Source organism: Triticum dicoccoides, chromosome 7B (genome assembly GCF_002162155.2).
Source record: "Triticum dicoccoides isolate Atlit2015 ecotype Zavitan chromosome 7B, WEW_v2.0, whole genome shotgun sequence".
NCBI classification, from domain to species: domain Eukaryota; kingdom Viridiplantae; phylum Streptophyta; class Magnoliopsida; order Poales; family Poaceae; genus Triticum; species Triticum dicoccoides.
The window spans coordinates 362,020,342-362,041,863 of record NC_041393.1 but is presented as its reverse complement, the minus strand read 5'-3'; positions in this window follow the sequence as shown (position 1 = coordinate 362,041,863).

Sequence of the window (21,522 nt, the reverse complement as noted above, 5' to 3'; positions counted from 1 at the left end):
CCTTGACGCGAAGACATGGGACTGATTTCTCCCGCCAAGGAAGATGCAGAAGAGCACCCCCCCCCCTTCTCCAATCAGAGAAGAGGGGGAGTCCGCCCAGGGTGGGGCCTTCCAGGAGGGGCCACTCCGCCTGTTGACCCAGCTAAGGGGACCCTAATAAAGACTCCCACGGAAGGCTCTACCCAGGTCGACACCATAGTTATCGTGGAAGAGGGTGGTGTCCATGTCCCGGCAATTGATGTTGTGGGAAGAATGAAACCCCTCCTCGGCAGACAACTCCGGGTAACTTATTTGCTTTTCCTCCATAATCTTGCTCAAAGTTCTTGGTCCTCCAATGGGTTCTTCCTACTCACGATTGCTTGTTTGCCCTTCCTTGCATTACCTTTGGCCGAGGAGCCCGAGTTGTTGGAGGAGGTGGACGTCGCCGCCGAGGGAGCGACGCCGTGGAGGAAGTGGCCAGTGACGCCGCCGTAGATGGAGTCGCCCCATTGCTACTTCTTGAGCTTGCTTTGGGTTTTCCCTTGAAGAGGAAAGGGTGATGCAACAAAGTAGAGATAAGTATTTCCCTCAGTTAATAACCAAGGTATCAATCCAGTAGGAGATACACGCAAGTCTGCAATCTATGCACCTGCACAAACAATCAATCACTTGCGCCCAACGCGATAAAGGGGTTGTCAATCCCTTCATGATCACTTGCAAAAGTGAGATCTGATAGAGATAGATATAAAAGATTACTAAAAGGTAAAACAAATAAAAGTAAATAAATTGCAGCAATGTGTCATGGTATAACACGGCCACCTATGGGACCATCGGCCCCTTGTGGTTCGGCAAGGGGGAAGAGCACATTGCACAAAGAGCGGAGAGCATAGAGTATCAGGGTAGCAATGACACGGGCAGTTTTTACCCAGGTTTGGGCCGCCGTGAGGCATAAAACCCTACTCCTACTTTGGTGGATTGATAAAAGGACCATGGTGGAGATGCAGCGCTCTAGCCCGGCAAGGTCGTTTGGGGACGAGAGCAGCTACACGTGTATGAGTGTACATGGGTCCGAATCCTTTCTAAGGTTGCCACGACCCTCCTTTTATAGGTCAAGGGGTTACCACAATGGAAAAATAGTCATTATCCAGTGATTAGATAGCCAAAGTTCTATCATACCTAACTCTTCAAACAGGACAAGGTGCATTAAATGCACCTCTTAGTGTCACATCATGGGTGTAGCCCAGCAAACCTTGTCATGCTATGCAGCCACCTCCTCGCCTGTCTGCATGACAGTCTCCTAGATGGGTGTCATTTAGGGGTGCTCTTCCTCAGAAATGGTTGCCACGTGCCAAGTAACAACCACTTAATCACTTGGGGGCTCGACACCGCAACGATAAGTGACTTGCGTTGCTGTGAGGTGGACCGGTGGAGCCTTGGCTGGGAAATCCGCCCTTGGCATCCCTGGCAAGCCTGCCGGGGGAGTCTTGGGACTTGTCTTTGAAGTAACCTCGCCCCCGCCAGGCTCGCTTGCCCGGCAAGGGAGGTTTTTCCGTAGTGATATCTTGCTCATTTGGTTGGTCTTGGTCTTCTTTATCCGCCCTTTGATTTCTCAAAGAGCTATCTCTTCTTCTTGGCCTTGTCTTGGATGCTTAGTGTAGCTTGCTTTGTTGTTGTCGTGCCGGAGACTTGCCTGTCCGGGCACAAGTCAGGGGGAAACATACGCCCCCGTTTGTGTACCACAACACAAGGTATTTTTGGATTTTTTGGTTTATAGATCTAAAAATATATGATGGAAAATAGACCCGGGGGCCATAGGTTTCACTAGACGCTTCTCTCTTGAAGGCAAATAATACGATGGGTGGACAAATTACTGTCGAGCAATTGATAGGAAAGCGCAAAGTTATGGCGATATCCAAGGCAATGATTATGCATATAGGTGTCACGTCTGTATCAAGTAGACCGAAACGATTCTACATCTACTTCTATTACTCCACACATCGACCGCTATCCAGCATGCATTTAGGGTATTAAGTTCATAAGAATGGAGTAACGCCTTAAGTAAGATGACATGATGTAGAGGGATAAACTCAATCAATATGATAAAAAACCCATCTTTTTATCCTTGATGGCAACAATACAATACGTGCCTCGCTACCCCTACTTTGTCACTGGGTGAGGACACCGCAAGATTAAACCCAAAACCTCTCCCATTGCAAGAAGAACCAATCTAGTTGGCCAAACCAAACCGATAATACGAAGAGAAATACAAAGATATCAAAACAGGCATATAAGAATTGAGAGAAGATTCAAATAATATTCATATATAAACTGATCATAAAATCCACAATTCATCAGATCTCGACAAACACAGCGCAAAAGAATATTACGTTGGATAGATCTCCAAGAACAACGATGAGAACATGGTATTGAGGATCAAAGAGAGAGAAGAAGCCATCTAGCTACTAGCTATGGACCCGTAGGTCTGTGGTAAACTACTCACACTTCATTGGAAGGGAAATAGGGTTGATGTAGAAGCCCTCCATGATCGAATCCCCCTCTGGCAGGATGCTGGAAAAGGCCCCAAGATGGTATCTCATAGGAACAAAAAGTTACGACAGTGGAAAAGTATTTTGTTGGACGCTTCTAGTGGTTTGGGAATATTTCTGAATTTGTAGGCCAAAGATTAGGGTTGGAGGAGTCCCGTGGGTCCCACAAGCCATGGGGCGCACCCCAAGGGCTTGGGGAGCACTTGGGACTCTTCTTCCTTCCTCTCCAAGTCCTATGTGTGTCTTCTAGTCCAAGAAAAATCATCGTGGAAGTTTTATTCCGTTTGGAATCCATTTGGTATTCCTTTTCTGTAAAACTCAAAATCAAGGGAAAAACAGAAACTGGCACTGGGCTCAAGGTTGATAAGTTAGTCCCAAAATAATATAAAATAGCATATTGATGCATATAAAACATCCAAAACAGATAATATAATAGCACAGAACAATCAAAAATTATAGATACGTTGGAGACGTATCAAGCGTCCCCAAGCTTAATTCCTGCTCGTCCTCGAGTAGGTAAATAGTAAAAACAGAATTTTTGATGTGGAATGCTACCTAACATACTTATCCATGTAATTTTCTTTATTGTGGCATGAATATTCAGATCCATAAGATTCAAAACAAAAGTTTAATATTTACATAAAAACAATAATACTTCAGGCATAGTAACAAAGCAATCATGTCTTCTCAAAATAACATGGCCAAAGAAAGTTATCCCTACAAAGTCATATAGTCTGGCTATGCTCCATCTTCATCACACAAAGTATAAAATCATGCACAACCCCAATGACAAGCCAAGCAATTGTTTCATACTTTTGACGTTCTCAAACTTTTTCTACTTTCACGCAATACATGAGCGTGAGCCATGGATATAGCACTATATATTGGTGGGATAGAATATGGTGGTTGTGGAATACACAAAAAGAAGGAGATAGTCTCACATCAACTAGGCGTATCAATGTGCTATGGAGATGCCCATCAATAGATATCAATGTGAGTGAGTAGGGATTGCCATGCAACGGATGCACTAGAGCTATATACTTATGAAAGCTCAAAAAGAAACTAAGTGGGTGTGCATCCAACTCTCTTGCTTATGAAGACCTAGGGAAATTTGAGGAAGCCCATAAATTGGAATATACAAGCCAAGTTCTATAATTAAACATTCCCACTAGTATATGAAAGTGAAAACATAGGAGACTCTCTATCATGAAGATCATGGTGATACTTAGAAGCACAAGTGTGGTAAAATGATAGTAGCATTACCCCTTCTCTCCTTTCTCTCATTTTTTTATTTTTTATTTTTTTTGTTTGGGCTTCTTTTGGCCTCTCTTTTTTGTAAAGTCTGGAGACTCATCCCAACTTGTGAGGGAATCATAGCTTCAAAAATCATTTCCTCACATGGGACGATGCTCTAGTAATGATGATCATCACACTTTTATATACTTACAACTCAAGAATTACAAATCGATACTAGAACAATAATATGACTCTATATGAATACCTCCAGCGGTGTACCGGGATGTGCAATGATCAAGAGAGAAAATGGAAGGGTAGTCGCCCGTTCTGCGTCTTCCACAACTTCCACAGCCACAATGCCAACGACTGCCAAGAGCTCAGGGCCATCCGAGACGAGCGCCTTGGCCACCGCCCTAAGCGTAATGACCACGGCTACGACCGTGGGGGAGGCTGCGGTGGAGGATGCTGGGACAACCCCGACCCCCGCTAGGACTAGCGTGATCAGCCTCTCGAGGATCATTGGTAGGGCCAGCCTCGCAATGGCCCCTGACGTGATCAGCCTCGTGAGGATTGCCCTCAGGGCAATGCCAACCGTCCTCGTCTGCCGCCGCTGCCAAGGAGGAACGACGACCACCACCAAGATGATGGGTCCGGGGGCTTCCAAGAGCCTCGTGCCATTGCCTGCATCCTGGGTGGCTCTAAGGCCCCGCCTCCCATGGCGTCTTCAAGCAGTTCGCTTGTGAGGTGAACGCAGCCCTCCCCAAGCTCGATGTGTCGCGTCCCCTCAGGTGGTACACGTACGCTATCACCTTTGATTCTACTGATGAGCTCAAGTGCGCAGCCATCGCTGGTGATCTCCCGAGGCTCTGCTCACCTACCATTAGCAACGTCCTCGTCACCAAGACACTCATCGGTGGTGGCGCGGTGATGTATACTATGCAACCTTCTTCTTGTAGATGTTGTTGGGCCTCCAAGTGCAGAGGTTTGTAGGACAATAGCAAATTTCCCTCAAGTGGATGACCCAAGGTTTATCAATCCATGGGAGGCGTAGGATGAAGATGGTCTCTCTCAAACAACCCGGCAACCAAATAGCAAAGAGTCTCTTGTGTTCCCAACACACCAAATAAAATGGTAAATTGTATAGGTGCACTAGTTCGGCGAAGAGATGGTGATACAAGTGCTATATGGATGGTAGATATAGGTTTTTGTATTCTGAAATTATAAAAACAATAAGGTAGCAAGTGGTAAAAGTGAGCGAAAACGGTATTGCAATGCTTCAAAACAAGGCCTAGGGTTCATAATTTCACTAGTGCAACTTCTCTGAACAATGATAACATAATTGGATCATATAACAATCCCTCAACATGCAACCAAGAGTCACTCCAAATCACTAATAGCGGAGAACAACAAAGAGATTATTGTAGGGTACGAAACCACTTGAAAGTTATTCTATTCCGATCAATCCATTGGGCTATTTTGGGCTATTCCTATAAGTGTCACAAACAGCCCTAGAGTTCGTACTAAAATAACACCTTAAGACACACATCAACCAAAACCCTAATGTCACCTAGATACTCCAATGTTAACACAAGTATCCGCGGGTTTGATTATACGATATGCATCACACAATCTCAGATTCATCTATCCAAACCAACACAAAGAACTTCAAAGAGTGCCCCAAAGTTTCTACGGGAGAGTCAACACAAAAATCTATGCCAACCCCTATGCATAAGTTCACAAGGTCACATAACCCGCAAGTTGATCACCAAAACATACATCAAGTGGATCACATGAATATCCCATTGTCACCACAGATAAGCACATGCAAGACATACATCAGGTGTTCTCAAATCCTTAAGGACTCAATCCGATAAGATAAATCCATAGGGAAAACTCAATCCATTACAAGAAGGTAGAGGGGGAGAAACATCATAAGATCCAACTATAGTAGCAAAGCTCGCCGTACATAAGGATCGTGCCAAATCAAGAACACGAGAGAGAGATAGAGAGGGAGAGAGAGAGGGAGAGAGAGAGAGAGAGATCAAACACATAGCTACTGGTACATACCCTTAGCCCCGAGGGTGAACTACTCCCTCCTTGTCATGGAGAGCGTCGGGATGATGAAGATGGCCATCAATGATGGATCCCCTTCTGGTAGGGTGCCGAAACAGGGCCCTGATTGGTTTTTGGTGGGTACAGAGGCTTGCGGCGGCGGAACTCCCGATCTTGGTTCTGTTCTGGAAGTTTGGGGATATATAAGAGGTGTTGGTATCGAGAACAAGTCAGGGGGTCCACGTGGCAGCCACGAGGTAGGGGGCGCGCCCTCCACCCTCCTGGTGGCCTCAGGACTCTTCTGGTCCATCCCCGATGCTTTGTGGGCTTCTTCTAGTCCAAAAATAATCTCCGTAAATTTTCAGGTCAATTGGACTCCGTTTGGTATTCCTTTTCTGTAAAACTCAAAATCAAGGAAAAAATAGAAACTGGCACTGGGCTCTAGGTTAATAGGTTAGTCCCAAAAATCATATAAAATAGCATATAAAACTTCCAAGATGGATAATGTAATACTCCCTCTGTTCCAAAATAAGTGTCTCAACTTTATACTAACTTTAGTACAAAGTTATACTAATGTTGAGACACTTATTTTGGGATGGAGGGAGTAGCATGGAACAATCAAAAATTATAGTTATGTTGGAGACGTATCAAGCATCCCCAAGCTTAATTAAAGCTCGTCCTCGAGTAGGTAAATGATAAAAATAGAATTTTTATGTGGAATGCTACCTAACATATTTATCCATGTAATATTTCATAATTGTGGCAAGAATGTTCTGATCCATAAGATTCAAAACAAAAGTTTAATATTGACATAAAAACAATAATACTTCAAGCATACTAGCAAAGCAATCATGTCTTCTTAAAATAACATGGCCAAAGCAAGCTATTCATACAAAATCATACAGTCTGGCTATGCTCCATCTTCATCACACAAAATATTCAAATCATGCACAACCCCTATGACAAGCCGAGCAATTGTTTCATACTTTTGATGTTCTCAAACCTTTTCAACTTTCATGCAATACATGAGCGTGAGCCATGGACTTAGCACTATGGGTGAAATAGAAGATGGTGGTTGTAGTGAAGACAAAAAGAAGGAGATAGTCTCAATTCAACTAGGCTTATCAACGGGCTATGGAGATGCCCATCAATAGTTATCAATGTGAGTGAGTAGGGATTGCCATGCAATAGATGCACTAGAGCTATAAGTGCATGAAAGCTCAAAAAGAAACTAAGTGGGTGTGCATCAAACTTGCTTGCTCATGAAGACCTATGGCATTTGAGGAAGCCCATCGTTGGAATATACAAGCCAAGTTTTATAATAAAAAAATTCCACTAGTATATGAAACTGACAACATAGGAGACTCTCTATTATGAAGATCATGGTGCTACTTTGAAGCACAAGTGTGGTAAAAGGATAGTAGCATTGCCCCTTCTATATTTTTCTCTCATTTTTGTTTTGTTTTTTTGGGCACTCTCTTTTTTTGGCCTCTTTTTTTTCGTCCGGAGTCTCATCCCGACTTGTGGGGGAATCATAGTCTCCATCATCCTTTCCTCACTGGGACAATGCTCTAATAATGAAGATCATCACACTTTTATTTACTTACAACTCAAGAATTACAACTTGATACTTAGAACAAAATATGACTCTATATGAATGCCTCTGGCGGTGTACTGGGATGTGCAATGAATCAAGAGTGACATGTATGAAAGAATTATGAATGGTGGCTTTGCCACAAATACAATGTCAACTACATGATCATGCAAAGCAATATGACAATGATGAAGCATGTCATAATAAATGGAACGATGGAAAGTTGCATGGCAATATATCTCGGAATGGCTATGGAAATGCCATAATAGGTAGGTATGGTGGATGTTTCAAGGAAGGTATATGGTGGGTGTATGGTACCGGTGAAAGTTGTGTGGTACTAGAGAGGCTAGCAATGGTGGAACGGTGAGAGTGCGTATAATCCATGGACTCAACATTAGTCATAAGGAACTCACATACTTATTGCAAAAATCTATTAGTCATCAAAACAAAGTACTACGCGCATGCTCCTAGGGGGTTGATTGGTAGGAAAAGACCATCGCTCGTCCCCGACCGCCACTCATAAGGAAGATAATCAATAAATAAATCATGCTCCGACTTCATCACATAATGGTTCACCATACGTGCATGCTACGAGAATCAAAAACTTCAACAAGTATTTCTACCAATCCACAATTACTCACTAGCATGACTCTAATATTACCATCCTCATATCTCATAACAACCATAAGGAATCAAACTTCTCATAGTATTCAATGCACTTTATATGAAAGTTTTTATTATATCCCTCTTGGATGCCTATCATACTAGGACTAAATTCAAAACCGAAGCAAATTACCATGCTGTTTAAGACTCTCAAAATAATATAAGTGAAGCATGATAGTTCATCAATTTCTTCAAAATAAAACCACCGCCGTGCTCTAAAAAGATATAATTGAAGCACTACAGCAAATGACAAACTACTCCAAAAGATAAAAGTGAAGATCAATGAGTAGTCAAATAATTGTGTAACTATGTGAAGACTCTCTTAACATTTAAGAATTTCAGATCTTAACATTTTATCCAAACAGCAAGAAAAAGAAAATGAAATAAAATGACATTGCAAGGATAGCACATATCATTTGAAGAAGCAAAAACTTAGGTTCAACTAAAACTAACCAACAGTTGCTGAAGAAGAAAGGTGGGATGCCAATCGGGGCATCCCCAAGCTTAGATGCTTGAGACTTCTTGAAATATTAATTAGGTATGCCTTGGGCATCCCCAAGCTTGAGCTTTTGTGTCTCCTTAATTCCTTTTATATCACGGTTTCCCTAAATCTTAAAAACTACATCCACACAAAATTCAACAAGAACTCGTGAGTTAAGTTAGTATAAATCAACGCAATAACCTTATCATTCTCTACTTTACAAAATCACTCAAATTATTATTTTATATTGCCTACTAAATGCATGTGCATGTTTAACACTCCTATCCTCAAATAGAATCATTAAATAAGCAAACGTATGCAAACAATGCAAACATAATAGCAATCTATCTAAACAGGACAGTCTATAAAGAATGCAAGAGGAATCATACTTTCCTAAGAACAAAATTTCAGAAAAAATACCACACTGTAGGTAATTTATCATAGCTTCCCGTGCAAAAATTTCAACATTTTATCACATTCTAACTTTTCTCAGGAATTTTTGCAACACCGATAAAGTTTCTATTTCCAAACAACAACATATAGACTTGCAAAATAAGCATGGTAAAGGCTATATTTGAACTTTTTATTGAAGTAAAAGACAGAAAGCATGTCTCTGAATAACAGCAAGGAAATATAAACAAAAGAAAATGATGCTCCAAGCAAAACACATATCATGTGGTGAATAAAAATATAGCTCCAAGTAAAGTTACCAATGAGAGAAGACGAAAGAGGGGATGCCATCAGGGGAATCCCCAAGCTTAGGCTCTTGGTTGTCCTTGAATATTACCTTGGGGTTCCTTGGGCATCCCCAAGCTTAGGCTCTTGCCTCTCCTTATTCCATAGTCCATCAAATCTTTAGCCAAAACTTGAAAACTTCACCACACAAAACTCAACAGAAAACTCGTAAGCTCCGTTAGTATAAGAAAATAAATCACCACTTAGGTACTATTGTGGACTCATTCTAAATTCATATTGGTGTAATATCTACTGTATTCCAACTTCTCCTTGGTTCATACCCTCCGGTACTACTCATAGATTCATCAAAATAAGCAAACAACATATGAAAACAGAATCTGTCAAAAACAGAACAGTCTGTAGTAATCTGGAAACTTTCCATACTTGTGTAACTCAAAAAATTCTGAAAAGTTAATACAACGTAGACAATTTGTATATCGATCTTGTATAAAAACTTCAGATCAAAAGGACGTTCCAGTGAATTTTCAAATTTCCTGGACTGAACGCAAAAGTTTCTGTTTTCGCACAGAATCAAGTCAACTATCATCCACACTATCCCAAAAGGCTTTACTTGGCACTTTATTGAAAAAAAGCTATAAAACATGATTACTATAGTAGCTTAATCATGTGAACACACAAAAACAGTAGGGGTAAATATTGGGTTGTCTCCCAACAAGCGCTTCTCTTTAATGCTTTTCTAGCTAGGCATGATGATTTCAATGATGCTCACATCAAAGATAAGAATTGAAACACAAAGAGAGCATCATGAAGAATATGACTAGCAGTTGTAAGTCTAGACCACTTCCTATGCCAAGGGATTTTGTGAGCAAACAACTTATGGGAACAAGAATCAACTAGCATAGGAAGGCAAAACAAGCATAACTTTAGGATTTTCAACACATAGAGAGGAAACTTGATATTATTGCAATTCCTACAAGCATATGTTCCTCCCTCGGTCGGATATCGGGTTCTGGCAAAACCCTTGAGGTTCGAACACTGGGGTGCGCACAAAGATTTCTCCCTACCGAATATGGCTCTCAGCCTTGCCTCGATCCTCAGCTAGCTCAATGAACTCACATCACAAGAGACACAAGATTTATACAGGTTCGGGCCACCGTTGTGGTGTAATGCCCTACTCCAGTGTGGTGGTGGTGGATTGCCTCTTGGGCTAATGATGAACAGTACAAGGGAAGAACAGCCTCACGAGGAGAGGTGTTCTTGTGGTTGGTGAGCTTGTGTGGGTGAGGATGATCTGAATGATCCGTCCCCTTCTACTGTGGTGGCTAGCCCTATTTATAGAGGCCCTGGTCCTCTTCCCAAATATTGAGCGGGAAGGGATCCAACAATGACCATTTTGAAAGGGTACAACTAGTACAAGCTATCCTGACTAAAGGTGGTCTTCACCTGTCAAAGGCCTTGGTGATGACGCCGTCTTGGCCTCCACGATGACCTCCGTCCTGTCTTCCTGCTGGTCTTGGTCTTGTTGCACCGATATGGAAACCTTTTCTTGATGCCTCGGTACTCCGTGCCTGCGCTTGCCCCCTTAGCACCAAAGAGAAAATGAGGACACTGCGCGGTCTGGCGCCCGCCTGGCCTTGGTCGTCATGGCTTGCATCATGGGAACATCACGAGGTACCCCTTGCCTCGATCTCTCCGCCTTCTCACGAGCCTGTTTGGTGAGGCCGCTCCCGAGGAGGCCTTGCATCGTCCGCCCCGCGAGGCATGGCCCCTCGTGAGGGTCTTGAGTGTTGGTTGACAAAGATGGGTCGTACTGGGCCACTGGTGGAGCCACGCCGCGGGCCGCAGGCAGGCAAGTCTTGGGACCCCCGTTCCCAGAACACCGACAGTAGGCCTCAGGCCCAAGGCGCGCTCAGACTTGGCTTAGCGGCGAAGCCAAAGGGCAAGTTGTAGTGACCCAACCTCAGATGGTCAAGTCTCTGTGCTTAAGTGTCATCCCTGGATTGGCATGTTGAGACACACGGTACTCGAGGATCTATAACAGAGGTAAATCACATGTATAAAATAACGTAAGTATTATTACCTCAATCCAAATAGCGGAAGTAACAACAAGGTTGTGGATTCCGATCAACACCAACGACAAAGTTGAGTGTAGAAATCGTAACCCTAACGTATCGGTTACTCATCGTAAGATTCCTGCCCCATGAGACGTTGTAGCCATGTAGGTTAGTACATTAAATGTACTGGCAAATTCACACCATAGGATAATAATGAATAATAGCTATCACTACATGCATATTTTGCTGGTGGAAAGCTCTAAGTTTATTTTTGCATAAAGCCAATTTTTTCCTACAACGAAGGAATATATTTTATTTAACTACCAAATTTGTTGAAAACATTGAGAAGGTTCCTCCAACTCAATCCCAAATTAATAGTCATCAACCCAACAAATTATTTAAGTAACGTGATGAGATCAACATGATAATCCAAGAACTAGATACTCAAGATGTCCATAACCAGGGACACGGCTAACCATGATTAGTTTGTACACTCTGCAGAGGTTTGCGCAGTTTTCCACACAAGACTCGATCGCCTCCGTTGGATTTCTCACACTACAAGGTGTTTGAGAAATGGATGACCGAGACACAGTCTTTCAGAAGCATTAACTCTTTACTCTGGGTAGACAGTACCACCTATACCCCCTGCATCTGCTAGTCTACCTCTTCAAGAGGTCACGCAACATAGTCAACTATGCTAGAGCCCATAATGGCTTGTGGCTACACACAGAAGTTTCTAGCATGAATAATCTTATGATTCCTTTGAGCATGGATGGCATTCCATAGGGTAATCACACGGGTCCTCCGGGATTCCCTTGGGCAAGCACTGGGTTCTCCAGGTGCCTGGGCAAACCACTGGGTACTCCAGGTTGCCCCTACCATTCCACCAAGATGTGTATTAAAGTAGCCACCTTAAGTTAACCGTTAATAATAACTCTCACATCTGTCATGAGTCACTCAAACCAAACCACGTCTACGAGCATAGCATAGCAGTATAAGCATAACGTAGAAGTAACACCCAAGGTTTCAAATGCAAGACAATAGGCTCCTACCTCATCAACTACTTCCCAATACCCACAAGTTATCAACTCCTAACCAGGCAATGTTTGAGGGTGAAACTAATGCATCAAAACTGGGTATGAAAGGGATATGATCAAAGTATGAACTTGCCTGTACTATTGATGAAGATGCTTCGCACTCATAGCTCCTGATAGTTCTACTCGTCACACTCCGTTCAATCTATCGTAAGCAAGCAATAGTAACCACACATAAGCAATCACTCAAAAGATCGAAAAGAACAAAGAAAGCAATTCGGAAAACTTCAAAACCAAGCAAATGACTCTTGCAACAGAAAACAATTTCTAACAGTACCAAAATTAAGTGAGTTTGGCCTTTTCAGAAAGATTAGGTCAAGATCTTCAATTTGCAAAAAGAAACAATTCAAACCGAGTTATAAAACTCGAGTTATGAACAAATGAAGTTCAAATATAGAACTGTTTGGATTCAAATTTTAATACTTTCAAAAATATGTTTAAGTTGTTTATCTGGATAGAGGAGATCGTAACGAATAAGTGGGCATTGATTTTGTTGGATTTGGACAAGTGAAGAAACAGTTGTGAGCGTTTGAAAACCAGGTGCTATTCTGTAGGAAAAACAAATTGCAACTAGGTCCCTGGCTACGTGGCAGAATACTACTTGCTGAAAACCCTTCGTTGTGAATCTAAAACAGTGAATGTTCACTAAATAGAATGTACCGATTCGAAAATAAAGAAAAAAAATCTTAGATCTAATCTGGGCCGTCTAGTCTAGATCGACCGGACGAGGTGGCTTTGGCCGTACCGCGGCGGTGGGGCTCGACGTCGCCGGAGAACACGGCGGCGGCGGCATCGGCTTCGAGCAGGCGGCGGCTCTGGTGGTCCTCCGATGTGGCCGTGGGGTCGGGGAGAGGTGGCGCGTGGTGGAGAAGCCGATGGTGGTGGCGCCTTCGGCTGGGAGTGGCGGAGCAGAGAGAAACGAGGGCGACGGATCTCGTCGGAGCTCCCAACTTCGGCGAGTGCATGCGGTTTTGGCGGCTTTGGCTCGAGGGAAAGAGAGGAATGGTGCCCGGGGCCTCGCGTATATATAAGAGGAGGGGCGGCGTGGAGGAGGGGCAGGAGAGGCGGCGGAGGAGTCCGCGTCGGGGACGGCGGTGGCGGCCGTGGTCAGGCGGGACTCCCGCTCGGAGGGAGACAGCGCGCGGTGCTGGGCTGGGCCGCGGCCTGGCTGGCTAGCTGGGCCGGCCCAGTCGGCGGTGGAGGAGAGATTTTTTTATAACATTTATTTTTACAGAAAAAATAAAACCACTAAAATATACTATAGGAATATAATATATCAAGAAATTCAGAAAAATATTTCCTACAACCTAAACATTTTTATAATGTCAAATAAAATCCACAAAAATTGAAATAAAGCATAGAGTGCTACTGTTGCACTAAAATTCAATAAAAATCATTTAAAAATACCAAAGTGATTTCAAATTTATTTCTCTTCATTTTTCTCTTGTAGGGAATCATTTTACCATAATTCCCATATATTTTATTTTCGAAGAAAAATAATTTGAAAAGAACTTTAAATTGGATTTCTTTTAAACTTCCAACTCATATTTCATATGTTTTGAAGAAGTCATTTTATCTTCTCTCATGAAAACATTGAGTTGCTTTAAGTTTCTAAATTTGAAATAGTTCCAAATGAAATTCAAATCTTTTCGAAACCCTTTTTATTTATTTAAACGGAAGAAGTCATGTCATCTTCTCTCTAGGGTTTTGTGATGAAATGAATTTGAATTAATGGAGATCATAAATGCAAGATGAAAGTTTGGGAAAGTCATTTTATTCCCTCTCATTTAACTTTCAAAATTTCAAATTTCACTCAACTTCACACAATCAATCAAAGAAACTATCAAAATCATCTATTTATTATAACATTCCAAAATTTAGAATTTTGGGATGTTACAAACCTACCACCCTTAAAATTGAATCTCGTCCTCGAGATTCGGAGAGGCTAGAAAGAAATAGGTTAGGGTCGGGGTCTTCTCAAAATCCATCGTTCGTCACAGGGTGTCTGGGTTCTACCACCCTTAGAAACATCATTGCGGTTCCATCAAAACTCATATGCTCCATCCTTATTGGTGATAGTATCAATCTTCTTAGATCTTCAGGACAATTCCTTCTCTAGCCTTCCGGTAGTGGCATAACCTTTACCGCAATTTTTTTCTGTCCTTTTATCTTGGTAAGGTTATTCCATGACTGCGTCTTCTTAGCTGACGGGTCTAGCGCCAGTACTAATCAACTATCGATATCTCATGGTGGTCAATGATTTATGGTTTCTCCTGCAGAAAACGGGTCTGGGTTGAACCTCACCGTATGTCCTACGATTGGCAATATCTACCTTGTACAAGGGAAAAATTGTCATACCATTCTAGGGTTTAAACCAGGTTTTGATCGTCGTCTCTCTACTATAGGTAAGTCACTCAGATTTTCCATCCCATATAGCAAGGATAATAATAAGAGTAAGTCGGTATGGTGATCAATCCATCCCACACCAAAATCATTACCTTGTATATGGTTTAGCGAATCTCGCATTCTAACTCTCGGTCATCCTCACATGCATTGCAGAATTTCTCTTGTCAACGAACCAAGTTCGGATAATCTATCGATTCTGCAAGCCAAACAAACAACTATCATTCCTTCACAACTCTCAGGTTTTGTGTTGCTCCTACAAAATCGTCGGTTGACAAAGTCGTATCCTCTTCCAGGGTTTTTCCTTCAGCAAGAGTGTGCTTGCTTCTTGGCAGGTACTGGGGCCTCTGGGGTTATGGCCCATCTCATTACTTGCAAACCTTGAAATCATCGTCGGGGCAACCGATCATTATTCCAACATCCAGTTTCCTAGCATTCTTAAATCCATCCAATTGTACTGTCTTCCTTCCTTCTATTTGTACCAAACTAAGAGTGATTACTCAGACTCATTAGAGAGTCACCATTGCCCCATGTTACCAACATCATACCTCCTTTATATCCAAATAGTACTTCATCCCTTCATACTCTTGGGATATCCCACATATCGCGACAAAACTCATACTTATTTTATCCTAAGTCCACTTCGTGGAATATCATTTTCTTTACCAGGGGTCAAGGGTCCTCACAAGATACTATCACCCTTAAATTGCTCCAATTCTTCCATAGAAGATATTTCTCATATCCTCGAAAATGGTCAAAATCTTTCTTCCTAAAGTAACAACTCATAAAATCTAAATCAATACCAATGATGCCAACTTTATTGATTCTCAAATTATTACAATCTCCTGCATTTCCATTACATTCCTCAACTCAACACCTCAATGTAAAATAATTGTTCCCACTACTACTACTACATTTATATTGTTGCTAACTCAACTATTTAGCACAAGTCTCCTTCTTCTTGGGACAATCCCTCACAAAGTGCCCTCCTTCATTACAACGAAAACATATCACTTCTGACAAGTCTCGAGGTTTCCTCATGATTACATAGCCTCCTGGGGTCCTCGGCTTCCTTTTTGGGCAACTGCTGAAGTAGTGCCCTGACTCCTTGCACCTGAAACAGGTGATATGGCTCAGGTCCTTCCTGGAATCCAATCTACTTCTCTTCCTGGACTTTTCCGTTCCAATCAAGGCTTCTATTTCCCGTGGGTCATACTCTCCTTCCTCTGTCGGGAATTCTACTAGGTCACCATTCAGACAATTCTGGGAGATGTGTCCTTCTTCTCCACATGAATAGCAAGACTTGGTGCAGGGTTTAATTGGGTTTTCTTCGGGTGTGTCCTCCACCTCTTCCTTCATCACAGGTTCTTCTAGAATTTCCTTGAGGGTTCCTTTCATTGCTTCTTTCTTCTGCTGGATGGTTCTTTGTACCATGGGGTAAATGTGACACTGAGCAGGGTAGTGGGTAGTTCCTTCACACAAGAAACAAGTAATCTGCCTAGTTGGGCATTCTTCAGCTGGGTGACTTCCTTCACAATTATGGCATTCGTCCTTGTGTTCTTTAAGGTTGTGTCCTATTTATCCACAAAGCTTGCATGCACAGAGTTTCTTCATATCCTTTCCATAAGGCTTCATATTCGGGGACACAAGACGAGACTTTAGCAAAGTCAACTTAAATTCCTTCCAAGTGGTTACTCCTTGCCATCCATTGATTGTTTGGTACATCCTCCACCAAGTAGCAGCACCTCTTTCAAAGCACTGTAGAGCAGGCTGGGCCATATCCTTTCCGGCTATAGGGTTATTCTTCATGTGATTCTCCATGTTCTGAATCCATCGGTCCGTCTCCAATTGACTCACCGGTCCAGATAATATGAGCCCATCTCCATTCATCCTCTATTGGGTCCAGGGGTTTTGGGGTGAGATAAGACAGATAGAGAGGGATACACACAATACAAACAATAGTTTTGAAAAGGCATTTTATTTTTGTGGCTGTCGGAAAAACATCAAACAAATGACATCTCACAATCGTCACATCTAACGTAAGTATATGATAGGGGTTTGGTCTTCTAAAGGTCAATAAATCTTCAAAGTCGCCAAACTCTTCTTGTTCATGTCTCCGATGGCTTCTTCTGATCATGCTTGTCCTTCTCAAGTTGCTCTGCCAGATCTCTGTTGATGCGAAGTCTCTAGTGACATCCTTTAATATTTCTGGAGTTGCCTTCCAAACTTCTGGGTTTCAGCATCCTTGGCATGAGCCATGGTTCTACTGTCCTTTAGTTCCTGAATTCTCCGGTATCTCGAGGTTTTAGCTCCTCCAGCTTGGCTACTTTTAGCTTCTGGTTCCTGAGTTCTTCACGAATTGCCTCCTTGTCAAATATGACTTCCTAAAGGTCCCTCTAAAATTCTTCATGTAATACTCCAGATCCTGGCGATGCACCAGCTAAGGTTAAAACAGCATCCTTTGCTGACAGATGCTCCATCAGCCTTCTACCATCCAATCCTTCCATGCATTTGCATGCTTAACTCCGCACGGTGATAATAGCATAAGTGGGCAATAACACCATGGTCAGCCGTGTCTATGCCCATGTTACTACCATGAGCTTTCATTCCATAATTGATATCTCATGTCTTAGGGTTTTCTTGACAAAAACTTGGAGTTCTAATGCTCCATGCTCCGGTCTTTCTCTGATACACTTTGATCTCAGGTATTGACAACTTCCGTAGTCTGCCAAGTTCCATAAGAGTAGCCTTCCTAGGTCATACTAATCTAGAAATTCTACAGGGCCTTCAAATTCTCCTAGTCTTTGGAGTCTTCAACCGTTGTAGTTTCCATTTATATAATGCATGGTAAAATCCTCTTCATTCTGAAGTGGTCTTAGTTGTCCGATATCTTGTACTTCTTGGAGTGGTCTCATCAGCCGAATCTTCATGTGGTCAAAAGGGGAAAGGGTATAGTCTAACTAAAAGGGAAACATTTGTATAAGCTCAGAAGAGAAGAGAGGTAAGAGATCTTTTTGAAAATAAAGTAGTAGAGAAAATCGTTCCTATGGGCTTGCCAGTCTCTAGGGTCACATCCTACAGTCAACATGTGCTCTGATACCATCTTGTAGAGACCCGACCTGAGACAGTCAAGTCTCTATGCTGAAGTGTCATCCCTGGATCGATATGCTGCCACACACGGTACTCGAGGATTTATAACAGAGGTATATCACATGTATAAAATAACGTCAATACTATTACCTCAATCCAAATAGAGGAAGTAACAACAAGGTTGTGGATTCCCATCAACACCAACGACAAGGTTGAGTGTAGAAATTGTAACCCTAACGTATCACTTACTCGTCGTAAGAGTCCTGCAACATGAGACATTGCAGCCATGTAGGTCAGTACATTGACTGTACTGTCAAATTCACACCATAGGATAATAATGAATAATAGCTATCACTACATGCATATTTGGCTGGTGGAAAGCTCTAAGTTTATTTTGTGTAAAGCCAAATTTTCCCTACAACAAAGGAATGTATTTTATTTAACTACCAAATTTGTTGAAAACATTGAGAAGGTTCCTCCAACTTAATCCCAAATTTAATCATCAACCCAACAAATTATTTAAGTAACGTGATGAGATCAACATGATAATCCAAGAACCAGATACTCAAGATGTCCATAACCGGGGACACGGCAAACCATGATTAGTTTGCACACTCTGCAGAGGTTTGCGCACTTCTCCCCACAAGACTCGATCACCTCCGTTGGATTTCTCACACTACAAGGTGTTTGAGAAATGGATGACTGAGAAACAGTCTTTTAGAAGCATTAACTCTTTACTCTGGGTAGACAGTACCACCTACACCCCCTACATCTGCTAGTCTACCTCTTCAAGAGCTCACGCAACATACTCAACTATGCCAGAGCCCATAATGGCTTGTGGCTGCACACGGAACTTTCTAGCATGAATAATCTTATGATCCCTTTGAGCCTGGGTGGCATTCCATAGGGTAATCACACGGGTCCTCCGGGATTCCCTTGGGCAAGCACTGGGTTCTCCAGGTGCCCGGGCAAACCACTAGGTACTCCAGGGTGCCCCTACCATTCCACCAAGATGTGTATTAAAGTAGCCACCTTAACTTAACCATTAATAATAACTCTCACATCTGTCATGAGTCACTCAAACCAAACCACGCCTACGAGCAGAGCATAGCAGTATAAGCATAACATAGAAGTAACTCCCAAGGTTTCAAATGCAGCACAATAGGTTCCTACCTCATCAACTACTTCCCAATACCCACAAGTTATCAACCCCTAACCATGCAATGTTTGAGGGTGAAACTAATGCATAAAAACTATGTATGAAAGGAATATGATAAAAGTGTGAACTTGCCTGTACTGTTGATGAAGATGATTCACACTCATAGCTCCTGATAGTTCTACTCGTCACACTCCGTTCAATCTATCGTAAGCAAGCAATAGTAACCACACATAAGCAATCACTCAAAAGATCGGAAAGAACGAAGAAAGCAATTTGGAAAACTTTGAAACCAAGCAAATGACTCTTGCAACAGAATGTTTTTTCTAACAGTACCAAAATTAAGTGAATTTTGCCTTTTCAGAAAGTTTAGGTCAAGAGCTTCAATTTGCAAAAAGAATCAACTCAAACGGATAAAACTCAAGTTATGAACAAACGAAGTTCACATACAAAACTGTTTGAATTCAAATTTTAATACTTTCAAAAATATGTTTAAGTTGGTTATCTGGATAGAGGAGATCGTAACGAAGAATTGGGTGTTGGTTTCATTGGATTTGGACAAGTGAGTAAAAGGTTGTGAGCATTTGAAAACCAAGGGCTATTCTGTAGGAAAAACAATTTGCAACTAGGTCCCTAGCTACGTGGCAGAATACTACTGGCTGAAAACCGTTCGCTGTGAATCTAGAACAGCGAACGTTCACTAAATAGAACATACCGGTTCGAAAAGAAATAAAAAAAACCTTAGATCTAATCTGGGCCGTCTAGTCTAGATCGAACGGACGAGGGGGCTTCGGGCGTACCACGGCGGCGGGGGTGGCTCTGGTGGTCCTCCGGCATGGCCGCGGGGTCAGGAAGAGGCGTGTTGGGGTCTACGGTAGGGTGCGTTGACTGCAAATTTAAATTTTCCTACGCGCAGAACATCCAGGAACATGCTACGGGAGATGGATCACAGTTCGTTACCACTAGACACGTAGTTCCGTGCAGCGGAAGAAGAGTTAGGGCAGCGCGTTCGCGTGGATCGTCTCCTCCTCGTCCGATGTCCCTCAAACAGCCGGTCGTCCGATCCCACATGCAAGTTCGCTGGAGCGGCGCAAGTGCACCGCCTCTAACGGTATCCGCGCGTGCAGGAGGAACACCGTGCGGCGGACTGCTAGGTCCGATCACACAGTCGGCGGCGAGTGGAGGTGGCTATTCACAACACATGCAAACCCTAGTCGCAACACTGAAGTGATCAAATGCATGAGTGTGCTGCACTTCCACTTTATATAGGCGTCCGTCGCAGGCTCAACACTTGGGCCTCGCATGGACCTAAAGCCCAAAGTCTACTCGGTCACGTTCCTAGTCTAGTTCGGATCACATTCGACCAGTGTCCTATGAACCGACCTCGTAGGTTCCTTCCCTTAAGCGCCCGACCCCTTAGGTTCAAGTCGGCTTGGTCACAGTTCGGATCACCTCCGACCTGCACGGTTGGTAGCAGCCTCTAGCAAGGCGTGCCGACCACCAAGCAGACTATGAAGCTGGTTAGGCGAACCTGTACAACGTGTCACACTTCTGTTCCCTTTGCCTCACGGTATATGTTGTCGGGCTCAAGGCGAGACTGTCATCCTTGTGCTAGCCCGACCTCTTTCTCGTTCCAGTGATACCGACAACAATCCGGATTATCTCATAATCCTTGTCGCATGGCCATGCTTCTCTTCGTCGGATCACAGGAGGGGCCCATAGTATATCTCTCCTGTTCGGAGGGGCAAATCCCATCTTGCTCGACCATGTCTCGCAGCATGGGTCTGGACAAGACCGAAACCTACCTTTGTAACTACCCAGTCATGGAGTAGCGTTTGGTCGGCCCAAAGCAAGTCTGTCACCATCCCGAGTACATGCGTCAGCTCAGGTCTTAGGACATAGAACGTATGTTGTACTAGAGACTCACAGATGACATATCGCTGCGTCTCATAGTTGGGTCTGTCCGACTTGGACCTTATCTCGACTCGGATCCGACTACGTCGAATCCGACCAGACCTTTCCAAGTCCATATTATCCGGTTAGCATCCAATGCTCCATGGCTAGTGAGACCAAGCCATCGACCGTGTCATATGCTAGTCTAGTCGGCTGCGCGTCCACACAGCCCTTTCGACTAGGGACCTTTTAGGACAGTCATCATACAATGCATAGTCCCACAAACAAGTCATGTACTTGCTGATACACATCATTGATAATGTCCAAGGACTATCTTTATTCATAAATGTCGGCGTTTTGGGAACGGAGGTACCCAGACTTGCCTGCCTGCGGCCTGCGGCGTGGCTCAAGGGGTGGCCCAGTACGGCCCATCTTCATCAACACAAGCTAAAGACCCTCGCGAGGGGCCAAGCCTCGCGGGGCGTACAACAAGAAGCTTCCTTAGGCACGGCCTCATCAGGATGGCTCGCGAGGAGGCGGAGAGATCAAGGTGGGGTACCTCACGAGGTGCCCCATGATGCAAGC